Raw genomic sequence first — 21,431 nt, forward strand, 5'->3', positions numbered from 1 at the left:
CCTCAGCCTATAGTGGGCACTCGGGGAAGAGCTACTGAGCAAAGGTCCACTGGACAGGGGCTCATCAGCTCTCTGCTGGAAAAGAAGGTGGGAACAGTCTGCTTTGAGCTCTTCCTGTTATCAGCCGTGTGTTCAGAAATGCATCTAGAGACGACTTTTTCTAGTCCCAGCAACAGCTCTGCAGGACAGAAGCTACCATACCTGGGCCACAGACAAGGTTGCCTAGGGGAGCAGGGCAGGTAACTGGGATGAAAATCCATCTCTGGTGGCAGAGACACCCCAAGGCTCCACGAAGGAAAGTATGGGTGACCTGCAGCCAGGATGACCCCTCACTCTGACCCCTGCAAGACTGTAGTGGACTCAGGGCTGATGGGACATGAGGGGGAGGGTGACATGTGTCCAGGCTGGGTAGTGAAGTGCTGAGGGAGATGACAGTGGGCATCTGGCGTCAGCGCATCTTCAGGAAGATACAGAGGAGGCTGGAGGACAAGGCCAGTCCTGTGGTGGACACCAGACAAGCCCTGTGGTGGACGCCAGCTGCCCTGGGCATGCCCTTGGAGGGGGAGGATCCCACGGGGTCACAGACAAACAGGCTCACCCAGCTGTGGGTCAGGAGGATGATCCCAGCAGCAGTGGGGTTGGCCCTGGAGATAGAACGTGAACCAGATTTAGTGAAAACTTGCAAAAAGATGGATGAATGGAGGCTGATAGGCAGAGAGGGAGAGGGCTGGGTGCAGAGGTAGAGAGACCCTTGGCAAGGGACTTGATGAGCTTGACGAGTAAATAAAGCAACATGGTCAGAACTGCTTTAGAATAATGAGTTTGTGTGTACAACCTTCTCTTTAAGATTATGGGTCAGAAGGCAGGCTGGGCGATCACAGGTCCCCCAGCTCACGGCTGCAGAACCCCTGGTGAAACCCCAGCCACTGAGCTTCCTGCTCCCCAACCCCAACTGCCTGTCCCTTGTCAGGCGTCCCTCTGGCTGAATTAACCACGAGAAGCCGTCCGAAGACACGGGAAGAGGCATGGAGCCAGGTTCAGTGAGGACCATGGCCTCTGTCACTGATAGCAAGGCTGAGGCCAAACATGTATTGGTGATGGAGTCTTAAATTTAGGGGGTTTGATAGAATAAGTGTTCATCTGGATTTTGAGAAGGAGACAAATGGGCTCAACTGGCTCTCAACACAGGAAAGAGAACACAAACCCAGGTCAAGGAGCCTTTTCTGTGTGTCCAGAACCTGGAGGCCTTCCAGAACCTGGAGGCCTTCCAGAACCAAGCCACTGCCCCTACAGGTGGCTGCTCAGGTCAGTGAGTGGTGGGCAATACTGGCTCCAAGCATTGGAAGCCGGGTGATTTGCAAAGCACCACTCAGAGCTCCCATCCAGGATGAGGGTCAGCAGGGGCGCCTGCAGTGGGGTATCAGCTGAGGCCAGAGCCGGGGTTTTGGAGTCAGGCCAGATGCCATGGGGTGGGATTGTCTCCAGCACAGGCTGCCTGCTGGGTGTGGGCATGCGGCTGCTCCAACCCAGGCTGCCATGTAGACAGATCCTGCAGAGTGAGCTTGGAACTCAAGGACACCGGTGGTGCTGGTAGAGGGGGGGCGACGTCCAGACCACCATCTGTGGCACCACCTCCCCGCCACACCCCTGATGGCAGAACCTGACAGACACAGGGAGGGCTTCACAGATTTAAAAAAAGACATTCTCTTTTTGTGGGAATTGGGCAATCTGAATTTTTTTTTTGGTTTGAAAACCTCACTTCTCTCTTTCTAGGAAATTCTTAAAAGGAAAGAAAGGCTGTGTTACCTGTGGAATAAAATCTTCCTGTCACAACACCTGTGGTTTAAGAACAAATGGGAGAGAGAGAGAAAGACTGTAGAAGCTACCAGGGTATGAGCTGGCCCAGGCTTTGTGAACAAGAAACCCACAGCTAAATACAAGAAGGAATTTCTGGCCCAGCCCCATGAAACATGCAACAAAACCCAACGCTTAAATCCAGGCTGCTGACTCAACAGGGTGCAAAATTGAGTGGGCGCCATGACTGATGGTCCTGTCAAGCTCTCGGCAATTTTGGGGTTTGTTTGGGGCACAGCACCTCAGAGCCCATAAGTCACTGCTACCAAAGGCTGCGGGTGTGGGGAGGGGGTTAAGACCCCTCCAAGCACACAGACCTTCTTTGTTGAGCCCAGCAGATTTCATGGCAGCAGACTCTCAAGCTCTCATTCCTCTTTGAGTTTACTTTAACTTTGACTCAGAAAAGAAAGAAATCAAACATTTCACAGATCATTTTAGGCTCATTTTTCATCCAGACTTTGTTATAGAAAAACAAATTCATTTTCAAGGAACACAGTCAGTCAATTCAGTCACTCAGTCATGTCCCACTCTTTGCGACCTCTTGAACTGCAGAAGGCCAGGCTTCCCTGTCCATCACCAACTCCTGGAGCTTGTTCAAGCTCATGTTCATGTTGATGATGCCATCCAGCCATCTCATCCTCTTTTGCCCCCTTCTCCTCCTGCCTTCAATCTTCCCAGTATCAGGATCTTTTCCAGTGAGTCAGTTCTTTGCATCAGGTAGCTAAAGTATTGGATCTTCAGCTTCAGCATCAGTCCTTCCAATGAAGATTCAGGGATAATCTCCTTTAGAATTGACTGGTTTGATCTCCTTGCAGTCCAAGGGACTCTCAAGAGTCTTATCCAACACCACAGTTCAAAAGCATCAATTCTTTGGTTCTCAGCTTTCTTTAGAGTCCAGCTCTCACATCCATACATGACTACTGGAAAAAACCATAGCTTTGACTAGACGGACCTTTGTTGGCAAAGTAATGTCTCTGCTTTTAATATGCCGTCTAGGTTGGTCATAGCTTTTCTTCTAAGGAGCAAGTGTCTTTTCAATTTCATGGCTGCAGTCACCATCTGCAGTGATTTTGGAGCCTAAGAAAATAAAGTCTGTCAGTGTTTCCATTGTTTTCCCATCTATTTGCCATGAAGTGATGGGACCAGATGCCATGATCTTAGTTTTCAGAATGTTGAGTTTTAAGCCAACTTTTTCACTTTCCTCTTTCACTTTTATCAAGAGGCTCTTTAGTTCCTCTTCATTTTCTGCCATAAGGGTGGTGTCATCTGCATATCTGAGGTTATTGATGTTTCTCCTGGCAATCTTGATTCCAGCCTTTGCTTCATCCAGCCCAGGATTTCAAGTGATGTGTTCTGCATATAAGTTAAATGAGCAGGGTGACAATATACAGCTTTGTCTTACTCCTTTCCCAATTTGGAACCAGTCCATTTTCCATGTCTGGTTCTAACTGTTGCATCTTGACCTGATACAGATTTCTCAGGAGGCCGGTGAGATGGTTTGGTATTCTCATCTCTTGAAGAATTTTCCACAGTTTATTGTTATCCACACAAAGGCTTTAGCATAGTCAATGAAGCAGAAGTAGATATTTTTCTGGAATTCTCTTGCTTTTTCTATGATCCAACAGATGTTGGCAATTTGATCTCTGGTTCCTCTGCCTTTTCCAAATCCCAGCTTGAACATCCAGAAGTTCGCAGTTCACATACTGTTGAAGCCTAGCTTGAAGAATTTTGAGCATCACATCAAGGAACACAGTTTTCACCCATTACACTGAAGAATCTGTATCAAACACAGGAATAATTTAATAAGATATTGCTACATGTACAGGCTTTCATAATATATGCTTTGCATTAAAGAGACATAAGGTGACAAAGGTCTTTCATATTCTAAAAGTGCTATCAGAACAATAAATCTATCCATACGACTAACAGACCAGTTCTATCAGTAATAACGTTCTTCTAGAGAATAATCTACATCAAACATCTAAGAGAAGAATACAAATTAGCAAAACAATGTGTGTTGCAAAAGTTTAATTATATTTTAGTTATTTGTGCTTAAAATCCAAAATAGGAAGAGGTAGGTTACAAGTATAACAATAAATAAGCCAATTCATTCATGATACTTTAACCCATTACTGTACAACTGTAAATTAGAGCACTCAAAAGTCTAACCACCATTTAAAACATTATTTCTAGAACAACCAGCTTTAGGTTCCAATTCAGGCTATTAGGAGAAATGCTGATCCCACACGTCCTCAGCCCCTCACAAGAGAGCTGGAGTGTGGCGTCTGAGGGGCACCGAGCTCCCTCCAGGGTGACTCCCACCCCGGGGTACGGGTTGAGGATTCGTTGTTGAGACCAAAGCTCCAGGGTGGGGGGAGGTCCTGGGAAGATGAGGCGGTCTTCTCCTGCAGGAGCCTGAGAAATATTTAGTTGAAAGATTGATTCATAATGCGAAGTGAATGTGCTTTCCTGTCATGCACAAAATCATAGATTATTTATTGTTGTTCATCACATGCCTTCTCTCCCACTAGGCTGCCAGCTCCAGGATGTTGGGGGCCCTGTTGGCCTCACTCTGCAGGGCATCAGCTTGCTCACAGGAAGAGTGGAGTCTGGTAATTTGAAAGGGTATTAGGTACATGTGCCATAATTACTAACATTTCTAAGATCTGTGAGTCTTAGAATTTTGAAAAGAATGAATAAAATGGGACTGTGTAAGAGAAATAAGAAAATACATTAATAAACTCTAACTCAAAATGATACATACATCCCAATAGCAGCACTATTCACAATATCCAAGACATAGAAGCCACATAAGTGTCCATCATAGACATCAATGGATAAAGAAGACGTGGTATATATATATACACAATGGAATATCACTCAGCCACAAAAGAATGAAATAATGCCATTTGCCAAAATGTGGATGGACCTGGGGACTGTCATACTAAGTGAAGTAAATCAGACAAAGGCAAATATCAAATGATATCACTTATATGTGAAGTGTAAAAAAAAATATATATATATATACACACAAATGAACATATCTACAAAACAGAAGCAGACTCACCAACATGGAAAACAAATTTATGGTTACCAATGGGGAAGTGGGGAGGAGGAGGACAAATTATAAGTTTGGGATAAACAGATACAGAACACTATATATGAAATAGATAAACAACAAGGTTCTACCATACAGCATAGGGCACTATATTCAATATCTTGTGATAAACCATAACGTGAAAGAATATGAAAAACACACACATATGTATATATTTTTATAACTGAATACTTTACTACACACCTGAAATTAGCATTGTAAATCAACTATACTTCAATAGAAAAGAAAAGATATTACAATATTTCACTGATGAAACAATGAAATTACTTCTCCTTGTGCACTGTAGAAATCACTGAACATTAAAGCTTGAAGAGATTCTACAGGTTATCCGCTCTTGTCACATTCATTTTCCTTTGAATTGAGGCACGAATATGAGCAGCAAACTCGTCCTCACGTCAGTTGCCCTTACAGAACTCCAAACTCCTAAGGGAACACTATGAAATTCTGGAGAGCAAGAATGTTTGAAAATACGTGATGCAAAGCACAGTAGGCCTTTTTAGGGTCAAATCATGTAAAATGACAGCTGAACTAGGCTTATGGAAACACTGTGGACTAGTCTCCTAATCTTCTACTCAAATGTTTAACTCAGCTTCATTTGGTTAATTTTAGCTGAATTTTTGCTAGTATAAAAAGACCATCTTCAAAAGATATAAAATAATGAACTTCAATAGGGAAAACCCCATAATTTTCAAATAGATCTGTGATGGCCCAGAGTGAACCAATGAGCCATAAAGAAAATAATGGAGTCAAAAGCATAAAATCAGTGTTTGTTTTTCTTAACATAATCCATGGTTAAGTGCAGAGGAAATACTGATTCAGAATATAGTTTGAATAATGCTTAATAATCAGTTGAGTGTGCAAAGGTATACACGTTGCCAAAGAGGCTAAAATAAAATAAGAGAAAATTTAAAACTAATATACTGAAGGATTCACTTTGGCTTTTCAGATGAAAAACTTCTACTTACTGTGGAAATTATGACTTTATTTAGAATGACAGATTTAAGGTTAAATGTTTATTGGCTTCCTATGCAAAGAATTAAAGTACAATTTGTCTTTTACTAACTTAATTATTACAATTATAAATTAATAGAGTCTGCCTTCTCCCAAGTCTCTCTCCAGTGTTTAGATTCTGACTCTCAGCATTTGGAAAGTCATTCATTTCTATCACTCGGTCAAAAGACTTTAGGAGCTCAGAGAAGCTGGGTCATCAGTCCGGAATTCAAAGCAAAGTTAACCACAAAATGCAAACTTGCTTTTAAGCACACAGGGCTGTTTAGAGAGGTTACTGTCATACTTACTGCAAATTGAATCACACAGAAGTCAATATGTAAAGACATATTGCCTTTGTTCAATAAGGATGTTTCCTCGGCTGTGCCAACTTTTTACACAGGTCTCTGCACAGTCAGCAAATCAACAAGGAACTGATATCTACAAAGCCTTTAATTCACTTTTGAGGTTAAGGTTGAAGGAAATCATAACCATAATATGACAGTCTAAATGTGCAGTAATCTAAGAAAACCTTATTTATTCAGCAGAAAGCATAGCAAGGGGTGTATTACAAGAAATCCTATAGGTAGCTGCCTTTTGGTTTTTGCTTGTTTTCTTTTCTAATAAAAACAATCTTATTTATACCATGTTGTGGAAAACATTATTATTTAGTTATTCTTTGAGCCAGAAAAACATGTGTTAATATATGATATTAATGTAATCACATAATTAGCTTTATATTGAGGGGTATACAGGAAATACTGAGTTGAATAATATAAGACGAGAGTTTTATCAAGGGAGAAAAATTTAGTTAAAAATGTAAAAATGAGCAGTTTTGTTTTTAATTTTTTAAATTATGAACGTATGATAACAGATTTACAAGAGGCTTGGAAAATACAGAACAAAGTTACATATAGTTCCACTATAAGTAAAGAAAGAAAGTGAAGTCGCTCAGTCATGTCTGACTTTGCGACCCCATGGACTGTAGCCTACCAGGCTCCTCCATCCATGGAATTTTCCAGGCAAGAGTACTGAAGTGGGTTGCCATTTCCTTCTCCAGGGGATCTTCCCAACCCAGGGATCAAACCCAGGTATCCCACATTTCAGGCAGGTGCTTTACCATCTGAGCCACCAGGGAAGCCCATTGAAGCCCACTATATAGTTCCACTATACGTTACAATTATTTTTTAAGTAGATAAATTAAGATTTTTAGTTAGAATTTCAATATCAAACTCTGAAAAATCAATAGAATATACATAGACAGAAAAGTTGAAGGATATATAGTAGACCTGAAAAGCACTATGAACCAATTCAACATAATTAAAATTTATTTTTAATGTAATAGCAGGAAAACAATTCTATTCAAGTTCCCACAGACTATAAACCAGGTGACCATGGGACATATGTAGGGACATAAAACAAGGTGTAAAAAATTCATGGTCTAATGGTATTGAAATCATATATAGTCTGTTCTCTTATCACTGTGGAATTATTTTAGAAATCAATATCAAAAGATAAAATGAGCACATTTAAGTAGATCACATTGTTCTTCCCCCTACTCACTTTCTTCTCATGTTTATTCATCACTCTTGGACACACCTAATACGGTCACTGTTTGCCTTTGGACTGAAACTGCTAGGCTCCACCTAAACTATGCCTAAGCCACTGCTGGTCTTTTAGCTGAAAAAGGCTTGAACATGAGGAGAGGCCTGGGCCTTGGAGCATATATACATGATGGCATCTTCTAAGATGGTTTTCTTTCTCAAATAACCCATAAGGATATAGCCCAGTGCAGGGACAAGTGAACCAGAGGACCAGAGCTGGACTCACTGGGTTTTCAAATCCCTCAAGGATTGCTCTGTCAAAAGTTCAAGCTGGTGAGCTGCATCTTCTGTTCTCTATCAGGTCCTGGTTTTACTTAGAACCCTGACTTTACATCCATCCATGTGCAGAGGACTCAGTTACCTGTGGGCTATAGTCATTCATCATTGTTCAAAGTCAGTAGTTTGATGTCTGTTAAGGAAATCTTTGGTTTGAAAATAATATTGTGCATAATTGAAAAATCACCTGATTTAGAGTCAGAACACTTGGCCCCAAGGGCCTGGTTCCTAGGCAGAACAATGGTCCCCAGAGACATCCATGTCTTGATCCCCAGAGCCTGGGAATATGTTCAGCTCCAAGGAGAAAGGGAAGGAGAATTTGCCATCAACTGACCTTAAGGTAGGGAGTTGATTCTGGATGATTTTGGTGGGCTCAGTGTAATCACAGTGTCCTTACAAACAGGAAAGAAGCCAAAGAAGAGAGTGAGAGGTGATAACAGGACAGGTAAGGGAAATGCTGAACTGTTCACTTGGACACTGGGGGAGTGACCACCTGCTCCAGGTGCAGGCATCCCTAGGGCTGGAGCATCAGGGAAACGGTCCTCCCCAGAGCCGCCAGAAGGGACAGGCCTGCCCACACCTCGATCTCAGCCCAGGGAGGCCTATGTTGGACCCTGAACAACAGGACTGTGAGATAACACATTCTTGTTATCTTAGACCTCTAAGCTTGTGGTAACTTGTTACAACAGGAATTAAAAACTAGTTAGAAGGAAATTTACTGGCAGTCCAGTGGTTTAGGATTCTGCACTTTTCACTGCTGAGGGCACAAGTTCAATCCCTGGCCTAGGAACTAAGATCCCATCTGCTCTGTGGCATGATCCAAAAAAATTTTTAATGTAAATTTTTTTAAAAAAAGAAGCTAGTAGAAGCAGTGAGGCATGAGTCACAAAATCTCTTTGAGATCTTCTATGTCAAATAAAGAGTTTACATTAGGGCCTTCAAGGCTCTGAAAACAGGAAACATCCTGAACTCTTTAACCCTTTGAGTCGACAGGTCCAAGGGTGTACCAGAAGGGCCCATGAGTTGCTCCACAGAAGGCCAGGGAGTAGGTAGGGCTTCGAATACCCTGCAGAGAATGGCTAGTGACTGCATCATGGGTCCAGCTCAACGCTCATGCTGTGCATCTTTACTGTGCTTACCAAGCACCAGGCCCTGGGCAGGGTCTTCCCGTATATTCCCAACAACCTGGTAAAAGAAAGAAAGTGAAGTTGCTCAGTTATATCCAACTCTTTGTGACCCTATGGACTGTCGCCCACCAAGTTCCTCTATCCACGGGGATTCTCCAGGCAAGAATACTGGAGTGGGTTGCCATTTCCTTCTCCAGGGGATCTTCCTGACCCAGGGATTAAACCCGGGTCCCCCACATTGCAGGCAGACTCTTTATCCTCTGAGGCACCAGGAGAGCCCCACAACCTGGTGAGTTTGGTATAAAAATGATGCCTGCTTTACCTGCATGAAGACTGATTCTCATCCTCATTGGTAGTCTTTGGTCCCAGGCCACACACCTGCCAGGTGGCTGAGGTGTGACCTGAACACCCGCACCTGCATATGGGACCCTCCATGGTTCTGCTTGGCCGATGGCTGTTGCATTCACCAAATATATCACTTATTGAGTCCCCACTATGTGGCAGGCACTATTGCAGATAACAAGGCTATAGCAACAACCAAAAGAAGATAAAGCCGAGCTCTCAGTGACCTTACAATCAGCAGCAATTCACATACTCAACAAACACTCATCAAGCTCTCATGATATGCCAGGCACCATGAAGAGGAGTTTATTGAATTCTGGAGCCTACGAAAGCTAGTGCGGCATCACCAACACAGACCAGGATGCATCTTCAAATCATCTCACCCAAAAGCATTGTCTGATCCGTGGAGTCCTGTCCACAAGGACTGAATTGTTCACCATAGGCAGGAGCTCTGTTCTCACTAAACAAAGAACGGGAAACTGAACAATTGCTCAATTCCATCCAGCCTTAAAGGCTTTCCTAGTACTCAGAAATGAAAAGGAGAATAGTGTCAGAAAGAAAGAGATTTTATGTATATTAGGTACATTGAGTTTACTTTATTTTAATGTTCAAGTTATAACAGAGATGCTGTAGTTAGAATATTTTCAGTTTCTAACTGGAAAGGATATCATTTAGTAGAAGAAAAGCTATGCATCTCATGTCAAATGTTAGAAAAGTAGAATTCACTAACTTTGCTCTTATGCAGATTTAAGAGTGATGACAGAGATTTTGGGCTTCTCAAGTTCCTGCCTTTCATCATCGTTTGCTCATTAAAAAAGCCTTTAAGCTTTCAATGTCACAATACGGTAATATTTATTTATGCCATCTTTTATTCCAAAAATAATTTGTGTCAGGAAAATGTCATAATTTTAAAGATTTAGTAAGTAAATCCACTAAAGGCATAATTTCAGCAGATTATCTGAAAAGGCTTACTCTTTTTTTCCTAAAGCGTCACAAATCTTCACAAGAGATTATCTTTGAAGAATGTCTTTAAAATTTTTTCTCCTCATTCTAAACAGCCATGAATCACATCAGAATACCACAATGAAACTTTGTTTTCACTAGACTTTAAGCTCTTTTTTAAGTCTATTTTGATAAGCTAGTCTTAGAAGAGGGAGGTTGACTCTGGCAAAAGGAACAACACATTCCTACTCAATAAATTACTAAAAATCAAGTGGGCACATATATTGAAAGCTAGGAATGAGGAACTATCACAGCTCTGATTCTTTTTCCCCCAAATGGTGATACCCTAAATCAAGTTCCGTAGAGAATATAAGCTTAAGAATTTTCAATAAGAAAAAATATCTTGGTTATATAGGGGTTTTTTCCCTACCAGCGAATTTTAAGTTTCCCTCAAAAACGAATACTTGAAATTATTCTCTGAGGTTATACCTGATGTTTTCAGTGATATGGACTCTTTCCTTAGGCAACAGAGTTGTTGTTATTGCGGTTCAGTAGCTCAGCCGACTCTTTGCGACCCCATGGACAGCAGCATACCAGGCTTCCCTGTCCTTCACCATCCCCTGAGTTTGCTCCAACTCATGCCCATTGAGTCAGTGATGCCATCCAACCATCTCATCCTCTGTCTTCCCCTTCTTCCCCTGCCTTCAATCTCTCCCAGCATCAGGGTGTTTTCCAGTGAGTCAGCTCTTCCATCAGGTGGTCAAAGTATAGGAGCTTCAGCTTCAGCATCTGTCCTTCCAATGAATATTCAGGGAATTATCTTTCAAAGGGATTATTCCTCCTATGAAAAGAAAAAATATTTTTTGTTAGTTACTTCTCTCCTTTGGAAGTTAACCTACAAAGTAGGTTTTACATATAAATGCACGCTACACACACACCCCACCCCATACACACACACATATGTATGTGTGCACACACACATACACACACACAGAGGCTACGTCACAATTGCTCTACATAGCCCAAAAGTCAAGCAAGAGGGATAAGATAGCAGCTGACTTCAGATTTGCTTTTGGAAGAAAGTGCCATATGTTAGTTACATAGACCCAAACTGCCAACAAAATTAAGAAAGTAAAGGTATTAACTTTGGTTGAGGGTCCGCATTGCAAATTGTCTCCAGGTTGCTGGGTGGTGGGGGCTGAGGGGTTCTAGGCAGCTAAGACCTCAGTTCAAGAGGAGTGCAAGGCTGGAGAGGGGACCCCAGGGAGGGGCCACTCCCTTACCATAGAAAATATAGGCTCTACTTAAAGTCCTAAGATATCATATTTAGAAAAAATTATCAGATTTGTTTCTTTTGCAGCATTCGCTACCAAGATGTTTGGTTTGAAAAGATAATTACAGAAGAAAACATTGCTTACTTCATCTTCTTTGGGAAGAAAGAATATTACATTATAAGATAAAGAAAAGAAAGACATTTTTAGTGTTGGGACTCTGAAGTTCAACTGTAGTAACTCTAGAAGAAGGGAAAGATTAAAAAAAAAATAGAAACTTCGTCAGCAGTGACAAACTCTGCACAGGACGGAAGAAAAAGCAGGCATTCTCCACTGTTTAATGAAGATTTCTTAGCAACTGCAGCCATCCCAAGCCTTGGCAGTACCTGGCTCATCTGAAATGTTTGTCTATAAATTTTTGTAGACTGCTGACCTAAGTGTCATTAAAAGTTCCTGTACCCATTAGGTCTGGAAAGCCAAAGAGAAGGTACATTTTATTGCTAGTTGAATTTTAAGGTCTGTATGATTGATCTGAAGTCCCCACATTGAATGTGTACATGGTAAGCAACTCTACATAGACATTACTTTTAAATATATATCTGTAATTAATGTATAAGTGTATTGAAGACTTTGGGTGGGTAAACGGATGTTTGGATTTTTAAAATATCATTTTGCCAAAGTCTTTCTAGTCTCAGTTTAGTTTAGTAACAACCCCCTGGACCTGAACACTTCTAATGGGGATTTTATTACTAGTAAGTATGCCTTGCAGGAAGAATAAGAACCCTTGTTGTGGGAAGAGTCCATCATGCCATGGTTAGCCCTCCGCCTCCGCAGGTTCAAGGAAGGGGATGGAAAACTCTACAAGACTCGCAGTTGAGTGAATCCACGAAGGAGGAACCAGAGACTACAGTCTCCGGTATCTGCAGGGGATCCTGGAACTGATCCCCTACAGGTATCGAGGGATGACTGCATTTAATTTAAAAAGTCATCATGATTGCCATTTATAGGAACTTGCTGTATGTAGAGTTCAAGAAGCATCTACACTGACAGATCCCCTCACTGCCCTTGCTCTTTGAGGGACGAAGGCAAAAGGAAGAACACACTCCCACTTGATAAAGTACCGAAAATCTAGTGGGACAGTTAATGACAGCCAGGGATGAGGGAATATCACAGGTATGACTCCTTTTCCCCTAAATAGTGAGATCCAAACCATCCCAGGACCTAGTCTGGGGTGCCTGAGAGATAAAGGAAAACCCAGAAATCTACCACAATGTGGTTCAATATTTTTGTCTGTTTTTAGCATCAAAGCAATGCTGACCTCATAGGAGTTGGCAAATATCCCCTAACTTTCAATTTTTGGGGAAGAATTGTTTATAATTGCTATTATTTATTTCTTTAGTGCTTAGCAGAATTTGCCAGTAGAGACACCTGGGCCTGGAGTTTCCTTGTCAGCTGCATGAGTAAACCTAGTGGAATTCAGTTTCCCATTTTTTTCTGGATCAAGTTTTGTCAGTTTGTCTCATCCAAGGAATTGACTGTTTCATCCACGTTATTGTTTGTCATAAAGCTGTTCATAAGTTTCCCTTATTATTCTTTCATTATTGTGATATCACCTGTCTCATTTCTGATATTTGTCATCAGTGCATGCACTTTTTTCCTTATCAGTCTGAATAGATGATTGTCAGTTTCATTTTCATTAAATTCAAAAGACTTTCTATTCCTTCCCCCATCTCGCTTCCTCCCTCCACCCCTGTCTTTCCGTGGACTATTCGGTATGCCACTTAGTTCCAAATATTTGGGGATTTTCCTGATGTTTTTCTGCTATTGACCTTTAAATTATTTTCATTGTGGGAAAAGGACATACTTTGTATGACTTGGATCCTTTGCGGGGATTTGTTTCATGGCCCAGAATACGGTCAGTCTTGGTACGTGTCCACGTGGAGCTCTGCACACTCTGCCCGATGCCCAGTGAGTTATGAGGTGTCCTCGCTGGCCGCTGGGAGCAGGAAGCGTCCCCACCTGCCTGCAGCTCCAGCTTCATTTCCTCTTTTCCTCTCGGGTGGGTCTTTCCCCAGTGCCTGGTATTTTCCTTACTTCACTCAGTGACTCACAGTCAGATGAAGACTCAGGGCAGAGATCTCCATGGCTCAGGCTCAGGGATCCCTCTCTATGCTGTCTGACTGCACAGCCCTCCCCAGACTCACAATCTCCATTCTTCTCCAGGCAAGGCTCCCCCTCTCCATGGCCCCCTCACCTAGGACAGCCTCCTCACTGACAGAGTGGGTAGGTTCTCTTATCTGCTTCCACAGTCAAAGCGCTGTGACATGCCATTTAGGAGAAAAATCACCCAGCCTCACAGAGATGCACGATGGAAAACACAAGATTATTTTAGAGTTTTCTCAGATTATTATAGGTATTTTTCATGGACAGTACACCCAAATCTGACAAATGGAAATTTCTCATAGTATAATTGCAGCGAAGAATCAGTAATCATATTGATGAAAAGAAACCCACCTACACTGTTGGTGGTAATGTGAATTGGAGCATCCACTGTGGAGAACAGTATGGAGAGTCCTCAGAAAATTAAAAATAGAATTACTATATGATCCAGCAATCCCACTCCTGGGTGTATATCCGGAGAAAACTATAATTCAAAAAGACACATGTACCCCAATGTTCCTAGCAGCACTGTTTTCAATAGCCAGGACACAGAAACAATGATATCCATTGACAGAGGAATGGGTAAAGAAGACGCGGTATGTACATGATGGAATATTACTCAGGCATAAAAAAGAATAAAATAATGACATTTACAGCAGCATAAATGGACCTAGAGGTTATCATACTAAAGTGAAGTAAGTCAGACAGAGAAGGGTAAATATCATATAATATCACTTAAATAAGGAATCTAAAAAAAATGATACAAGTGAACTTATTTACAAAACAGAAATAGCCTCACAGACATAGAAAACAAATAATATGGTTACCAAAGAAGAAAGTTAGGGGAGGGATTAATAGGGAGTTTAGAATTAACAGATATACACTAATACATATAAAATAAGTAACCAACATGATCCTACTGTATAGCGCAAGGAACTGGACTCAGTATCTTATAATACTCTATAAGGGAAACAAATCTGAAAAGAATATATTACATGATATATATTATAAATATTAAACATATATAATTGAATCACTGTGCTGTACACCTGACACTAACACAACATTGTGGATCAACTATACTTGAATTTAAAAAAATCATTGTGTTTCAGGTGGAATGGATCATTTTCTATGTAAGATTTTGTTACATCATGTATTCATCAGCTGGCAAACACTGATTCACAGAGTTATGCTGACTTTAGAAATGTTGATACATTTCATTACACAATGTAAAAAATTGACAATTGTTATTTTCATTGCAAATCTCACCTTTCTTTAAAACTGCCAAGTGTTCAGGTTCTCAAGCCATGGAATGGACAGAGAAGCCTAACAGGCTACTGTCTATGGGGTCAAAAAATTCAGACACAACTGAGCACGCGAGCGCGCGCATACAAACACACACACACACACACGAGCACAAGAGCACACACGCGTAAGCTAGTTCCAGGTTTTCAAGATTTCTGTTTTTTAATTCAAAACTTTGAGGTTTATCTTTGGCGACAAATACTGCCGGTTGTTTTATTTAAGGTAAGAGGTTTAAATCTTTTGAGGACATTTTTGGCCAAAACCCAGGTCTGGGAAACTGAGGTTTGTCAGGAATATCTCAGAAACAGTCACATTGATTGCATTCGAAGGAACAGAGTGAGAGTCTTGTGCAGGGCTCCCATGCTTTCCACTCAAGCAGACTGAACTTCCCATCTCTCATCCAACACCCAAAAGGTATGCTCAGGGACACAATGTCACAGAGTTAGTAATGTGTGCACTTTCACCCACAATGCTCTCGGGTGGGACATTCGTTTTTACCGTGAGCCTGTGGCCACAATGAGCAGAGGAGTGACTTCTGGTTTGTCCCAAGTCCTGCCCAGAGGCTAATATTTCTTCTCTTCTTTTAAATACCAAAGTCAGCAGAGCTAAAAAGGGCAAATAGCATTTTAGTTTTATTAAGATAATAGTTTTGCCCTCATGAATTTTTTGAAAAATTCAAAGAAACTCCAAGAGTCTACCCTTGGAAATCCAACTCTGAGTGTCTCTGGTTTAGGGAACTTGCCTAGGGTCACACTCTGTGCCAGTTCATGGAATAGGTTTCCTAGGTGGAGCTGACCCCCAGCGCTTTCTGTGATTCCACCTGAGACATCTCCTCAATCTTGTATCGGCTGTTGGGAAGAGTTAAGAATGTGCTGAAGTGAAGGAGATAAATTCGATGTTTCACTGCATCCAAGTCTTACCTCCAACACCTTTTTCTTGTTAGCTTGATGTTATCCTGCCTTCCTCTAGGTCAGAGATACAAGAGCTAAAAGCGTTGCAGTTCTCTGAGTTAGAGACTCGGTGCCAAAAGCCAGCTAAGCTATCTCAGGCTAAGTTTTCTTTCTTTTCATCCCGAGGCAACAGAAACAAAAAAAAAAAAAAAAAAAAGAGGGGTCTAAACAAAAGACATCCAGACCAGGAGGCTTGATGCTGCTGCTGAATTTTAATGTTCAGACACATCATCTTGCCAGAAGTTTCACTTCCAGCTGCTGATAACAGACAGCCCTCGAGCTCTTTTGTATTATGTCACTCATCGTCTGGTTGGGGTGAAAAGAAAGGGATAGCTTTTCAGGAGGAAAGTATGCATTTGCTTTGAAATTATTCAGTTATACTTATTGAATTCCTAGTTAAATTAGGAAAACGCGCATGTGTGCTCAGCTGTGTCTGACTCTTTTTGACCCCATGGTCTGTAACCCACCAGGCTCCTTTGTCCATGGGATTTCTCAGGCAAGAATACTGGAACAGGTTGCCATTTCCTTCTCCAGGGGATCTTCCCAACCCAGGGATCAAACCTGCATCTCCTGTATTGGCAGGTGGATTCTTCACCACTGAACCACCAGGGAAGCCCAGCATTCACCTAAATTTATGTAATAGACCTGCCTATGGAAGTGAAAATAAAATTTACTGCCAGAGAAGAGACCTGAATATGTCCAAATAAAGTTTCTCCAGCTGATTGAAAACAATTTTTTTTTCTATTTCTGGTAAGAATTCAGATTAAAAAGCCTCATATTCAGCTTCATTCGTGGCTCACACCCATGCCCCTATTACTATGGCAACTGAGAGCCCAGGTCTCATGGGATCAGTGTCACCTCTTTCTTCCCAGGTGGTTCTGGCTTCTCGGAGTCAGTTCTGCTCCAATCCCATTCCTGAAGTCTGTTCAGACAAGCCCCGCCGTCTGTATTCCACAGCTAATAAATCCAGCAGACTTCATGGAAATACCATCTACAAAGCGTCTCATCTCTAAAGCTGGGCTGCACATAGTATTTTTGGATTTGCAATTAATTATCTCCAGCCTTTGGAGAGCAAAGAACACTCCAACCTAAAGTATCAAATGAACATCCTCCATGCCCTGGGGTCACAGAGTTCACTGAGCTCGTGTGACCTTGAACTGTACAGAATCCCTTAGCGACATGAAAGGACATTCCATCCAGCACTGCTAGCTTCACGGGAAAATGAGTCCCAGTGGCTGTGAGTTCTGAGCCTAGGGTCATACTCCTGACTAGCTCTTGGTCCAGGGCTTGCTCTCAGGTTTTGTACTGTACATTTTATACGGTATGGTTTTCTTAAATATTGTCCCACTTTTTAAATGAGGAATCCTAGAAGCCACAAACTACCTCAGGTGTACACAGCGTGTGTGTACGTGAGTGAGTGTGTGTGTGTGTGTGTGCGCGCGCGCAGGTGAGGGAAGACAGGAAGTGTCAAGAAGCAGCACGTAAATTAGGGAAAATCCTCAAGCGCACCAGTTCCATCAACCCCGTCTTATTAATTGTGGAATACAGTGTTGTTGCCAGGCCGCTGGGCCAGAGACGGTGTCGCCTAGGGAAAACATGGGCGTGTGATTGTGCTCAGGGTGAGCGGTCGTGAGTGATGGCTTCTGTCCATCTCCATGTGGATGCTTGAGATCCTGATGAGAAGCTGGGTCTCAGTCCCTGAAAGGGGCTTGGGAGCTGAAGACTGGTGTTCCCTGGTACCTTACGATTGTGAACAGGACATTCATTACTCATTCTTGACTCTACTAACTAAAAGTTGGGCAACATTTCAATACTCTCCTCCTGCAATTCTGCAGCCAGTGCTCAGTGATTGAGGGGCTGTGCTTTACAGATTCCACTCTCCTCCTCTCTTATTCTCCCATACAAATCCCCTCACCTCTGCCTTTGTCAAGGCACTGATGGCGTCTTCTCCACAGAAGGCTGGCTGGGAGTCAGAGGAAGAGGCAAAACTCAAAGGCCACTTTGTCTTCTTGTTCTTAAATTTTTTTAAGTTTTTAAAAATATATTATTTATTTTTAACTGTACAATAATTGCTTTACAATGTTGTGTTGCTTTCTGCCATACAACAATGAGAATCAGCCAGAGGTATACATATGTCCCTTCCCTCTAAAAGTATGGAAACATTCATGAATTTTCGAGTCATCCTTGCTCAGGGGCCACGCTAATCTTCTCTGTATCGATCCAGTTTTAGTATAAGTGCTGCCAAAGTGAACTCTACTTTGTCTTCTTATCCCTGTGAGCTGAGAACGGAGGGACCATGAGCTCGAGGTCACCGAAATACATGTGGTGACCATGAGGCAACCGTCAGGACTTGCCATCGAGGGGGTGGCTCTTGGAAGAACTCACTCCCCACCCTCTGCTCTTGTTGCTGGTGGAGGTCACTGTGAGCCCCACAGATGACCTGGATATCACACACATGCACACACGCACATGTGCACACACACTCTTCACACTACTGACTGCGGTCACACACGTGCTGACGTGGCTGTGTCCCCAAGCCTCTTCGACCTCAGCTCCCTCCTCACCAGCCCCTGCAATTGCCTCGTCATCCTTCAGAGTTCCCAGCAGAGGCCTCCTCGTCTGCTTAGCCTTCTCTGCTGCCTCCAAGGCTGGATTGGGCACCTCTCCTAAGGGCACCCAGACTCCTGCTGTGAGAGTACCTACACACACTCAGTTGGCTGTACTGGGTCTTCACTACGTTGTCTTTACCTCAAGAATCTAGCACATGAGTTGTTTTTGTCGTTGTTCAGTCACTAAGCTGTATCCGACTCTGTGACCCCGTGGAATGCAGCATGCCAGACTTCCCTGTTCTTCACCATCTCCTAGAGTTTGCCCAAGTTTATGTCCATTGGATCGGTGATCCTATCCAACCATCTCACTTAAGTTGGTTTCCCGTAACTTAAATAATGATTGAACAGTGAGTGTGTGAACAAGTTTTGCACAAATACGACCCCTTGGGGGAAGGCCTTCTGTACATCAGAGTGGACTACCTGTAATGGGAAGCTCCCAGAAGAGATTCTCTGAATGGGTCTGGCCAACATCCTGGGCAAACAGTGAGCTTCAGTGAATTCAGCACCTCCATGCTCATCGCCACCTGGAACCCTGCACACACACACACACACACACACACACACACACACACACCACTTCCTGGGAAACTGTGGTTTTCAGCCAAGCCTCTGCTTTAGGTCACACACCCACATACCACACAACGACTGTTGCTATGAAGTATGGACAGACAGATGGATCTAAATAGCAGATGAACTGGCTTTCCTCTGTTCACACTCTTTGGGAGCCACTGCTTTTGAGTTCAGATCTGTGGTGTTCTGTCTTTTTTTACACTGTTGACACTTTTCTTCATTCTCACATCTCTTACTCTGCTTGCTTGCCGAGAATTTACTGTTTGTTTGCGGCTTTCTCATTGGAGGCTTTCACTGAGAGTTTTTAAATCCTCCTTTCTTGGAAAATGTGCTCATTTTGCAAATTCCTACTTATCAGGTCCAAGAAGCTCTGAAGCCAAGAATCATACAGTCTCAGCATTTCTGGGCTCTTTTTTGTGAAGCTATCAGAGCAGTCTCCTCCCTTGTATGTTTAACTCTGTTCCCCTCAAACTTCTGCGGGGGAGTTCCTCCCCTGGCAATTTCAAATTAGGGGGTTTTTTCTCATGTAACAAGATTAGGAATATTCTGTTCTTTGCTCTGTGATCTGTTAGTACAAGTGGCAGTCTGAGCAGAAACAGTACAAACTGCAACAGCCTTGGCCCTGGGCATTGGCTCCTCCACCTTCAGGTGGGAGTGTCCACCCGCCCCTGGTTGCCAAGAACCTCCTGGGTCTAAAATTGGCTTCCAAGGGACTTCCCTGGCAGTCCAGTGGTTAGGACTTCACCTTCCAATGCAGGGGTTGCAGGTTTGATTCCTGTCAGGGAGCTATATCCCACATGCCTGGAGGGTCAAAAAACCAAAACATTTAAAAAAAAACAGAAGCATATTGTAGCAAATTCAAAAAAAATTTTTAAAAATGGTCTATATAAAAAAATCTTTTAAAAAATAAATAGAATTGGTTTCAAGATCACATTCTTTTCTTTGCTGAAGGATACACAGCAGCTGGGACTCTGGTTTTTCAATGACACAAACTCACCTCAAACTTTACAAAGCAAAGCAGCAAACCTCCAGGGATGAACCTGGAGCCTCAGAGACCAGATTAGAGCTAAGCCTCAGGCTTGGGGAGATGAGACCAGCTGATGCCATGCCGTCGCTCCTCTCCCTTTGCCCTGTGCCCTGGCACATCCGGGCCTTCCCTCCTCCTCATGTGCCCCTCTGCTGCTCGGCCGGCCTGGCCACCACCTGTCCCTTCCCTTCGTATCATGGGATAAGGGCACCCAGAAGAGACTGAGACTCTAGATCTCTCCTTCCAAAATTCTTGAAAGAGACATTTGTGTTAACCTGAACTGACATCATTCCCAGGGATAGACAAACACAAGCCGGCTGGCAGGTGGGGTTACCTGATCGATGCAGTGGTTTCCACAACAGTCATGTGGACAGGGGTTGGAGGCAGCAACTTTAAGGGAGGGATTCCTGGGCAAACATTCTTGCTGGTCTCCATTGCAGCTGCTGTTGATGAATCCTGGACAAAATAGTCCACCTCTGTGTCTCCACTATAGGTTATACTGTCAGAGGTGTTTTCTCTTCCTTCCTAGGCCTAGCTTATACTAACCCTCATTTCCCTAACACACACACACACACACACACACAGACACACACACACACACACACAATGGGCAGAGTCTATTTCCAAATGCAGGCTAAAGAGCTGGTCTCAGGAAATCACTGCCTGAACCATGAGAGAATGAGTCAGTGTTATCAAGTGAAACTCTTTTTTTCTTAAACATCTAAGCAAAGGAAGTTCATTGGGAAATGCTAGCCCTTGACCTCTAACCAGTTAAATATTTTGTGTAAAACTTCATTAAATTCTTATCTTACCCAATAAGCTGACTTCATGATTTCTTTTGTAAAACATGCCTAACAGCCAATAGAGATAACAGTGTTTGTGATTTCTGGAACAGCTGCTTCTTTTCGCTCATATTTCTCCATTTCCAGAGCCACTTCTAGCCAGTCCTCCCTGGGCACAGTTTGCCCATCACAGTCAGAGGAAGTGGGCAGCATGTTGTCACCAGGGCAGAACCACGGCTGAGAAAAGCCTAATGTTAAGAGCAGGCTTAGACCATGTCTCTCAGCTCCTCCGTCTGCCACCATGAATTTCTAAATGGCATGGATGGATTCTGATTCTGTACAAGAGAGACATTTCAAGAGTGAAAGTAATCAGTAGCATCCTTGAAATCAAAGAAAGGAAACAAGAAGTGTTCACTAAACAAATGATTTTTAGCTTTTCCTTCACTTCGAAACTTCACGCTCCTCGTCCTGGACAATTGAAACCTCACTCCAGTGATGAAACTGTAA

At 42.7% G+C, this 21,431-nt stretch overlaps 1 long non-coding RNA gene and 1 other non-coding gene across 2 annotated transcripts; both read right to left on the reverse strand.

Moving 5' to 3' along the window:
• Positions 1-3,867: 3,867 nt before the first annotated feature.
• LOC121817732 (uncharacterized) lies at positions 3,868-20,822 on the reverse strand. The gene is made up of 3 exons (XR_006057773.2): positions 20,477-20,822; positions 10,740-11,091; positions 3,868-9,024 (listed from the first exon to the last, which is right to left on the reverse strand). It is a non-coding gene; the product is annotated as an uncharacterized LOC121817732 (long non-coding RNA).
• On the reverse strand, positions 18,084-18,188 carry LOC114112216 (U6 spliceosomal RNA). Its single transcript, XR_003587705.1, has one exon. It is a non-coding gene; the product is annotated as a U6 spliceosomal RNA (small nuclear RNA).
• Positions 20,823-21,431: the final 609 nt, after the last annotated feature.

This window comes from Ovis aries, chromosome 23 (assembly GCF_016772045.2).
Source record: "Ovis aries strain OAR_USU_Benz2616 breed Rambouillet chromosome 23, ARS-UI_Ramb_v3.0, whole genome shotgun sequence".
Classification (NCBI taxonomy): Eukaryota; Metazoa; Chordata; class Mammalia; order Artiodactyla; family Bovidae; genus Ovis; species Ovis aries.